Source organism: Propithecus coquereli, unplaced genomic scaffold, assembly GCF_000956105.1.
Source record: "Propithecus coquereli isolate 6110/MARCELLA unplaced genomic scaffold, Pcoq_1.0 Scaffold266, whole genome shotgun sequence".
Classification (NCBI taxonomy): domain Eukaryota; kingdom Metazoa; phylum Chordata; class Mammalia; order Primates; family Indriidae; genus Propithecus; species Propithecus coquereli.
This window is the reverse complement of record NW_012148241.1, coordinates 1,029,957-1,030,852: the sequence shown is the minus strand read 5'-3', so window position 1 is coordinate 1,030,852 and position 896 is coordinate 1,029,957. Positions and strand designations below refer to the sequence as shown.

General features: G+C 40.3%; 1 protein-coding gene across 1 annotated transcript in view; it reads left to right on the top strand.

Annotated features, from left to right (window-relative positions):
- LOC105812824 (roundabout homolog 2-like) overlaps positions 1–896 on the top strand; it is a 78,111-nt gene that overhangs the window by 31,967 nt on the left and 45,248 nt on the right. The window lies entirely within an intron of this gene.

The following is an 896-nucleotide window of genomic DNA, read 5'->3' as shown; positions in this document are numbered from 1 at the left end:
AGCCCATAGAAGGAACCAACTCTGTCAACATCTTGGATTTGTGCTTGCAGCCTCCAGAACTGTGAAACAATAAATTTCTGTTGTTTAAGACATTCAGTTTGTAATACTTCGTTAAGATAACCCGGAATGTAATACATTTTCCTTGCATCTCCCACTTGTGGTGGCTCAGCTATTCCTTGGTCTGTGGCAGTGTAACTCCAGTTTCCACCTCTGTCTTCACATGGACTTCTTCCCTGTGTCTCTGTGTGTCTTTTTCTATCTCATATAAGGATACTCCCATTGGATTTAGAGCCCACCGTAATCCAGTATCTTCTCACCTCTATGCTTACCTTAATTACATCTGTAAAATGATCTTATTTCCAAATAACAGCATATCGTGGCTTTCTGGGTGGACATGAATTTTGGGGGGACATTATTGCACCCACTATAGCTGTTATACCTAGAGAATTATCAGCAAAGGGGACAGGAGTGATAAAAAGAATGAAGGTGGAAAAAAAGGCAAGGAATGGGATAGATAGGTATTATAGATCCCTGTGAGCAGTCCGGATTTTATTCTAAATGTAAAGAAAATTTCTTGGCGGGTTTTAAGCAGGGAAGTAGCACAACTTCATTTATATTTTAAAGAGGTATCTCAGGCGATTGTGTAGGGGATGGGCTGTTATGAGGAAAGAGGGGAAACAAGAGGATGCTTCTTGGGTCCTTGGTAGGAGTGAGAGACGCTCAGTACAAATGGTAAGAACTGGGCCAGGTTTGGAAGACTTGTTACCCGACTGAATATAAACTGGGATGTAATGAGTCGTGTGTTCCAGACTGGGGAGAAATCATGGGTGGTTTCTTTTTTAAATTAATTTTTGTTTGCTTATCTATTTATTTTAGTACTAGCAGACTACATCTTT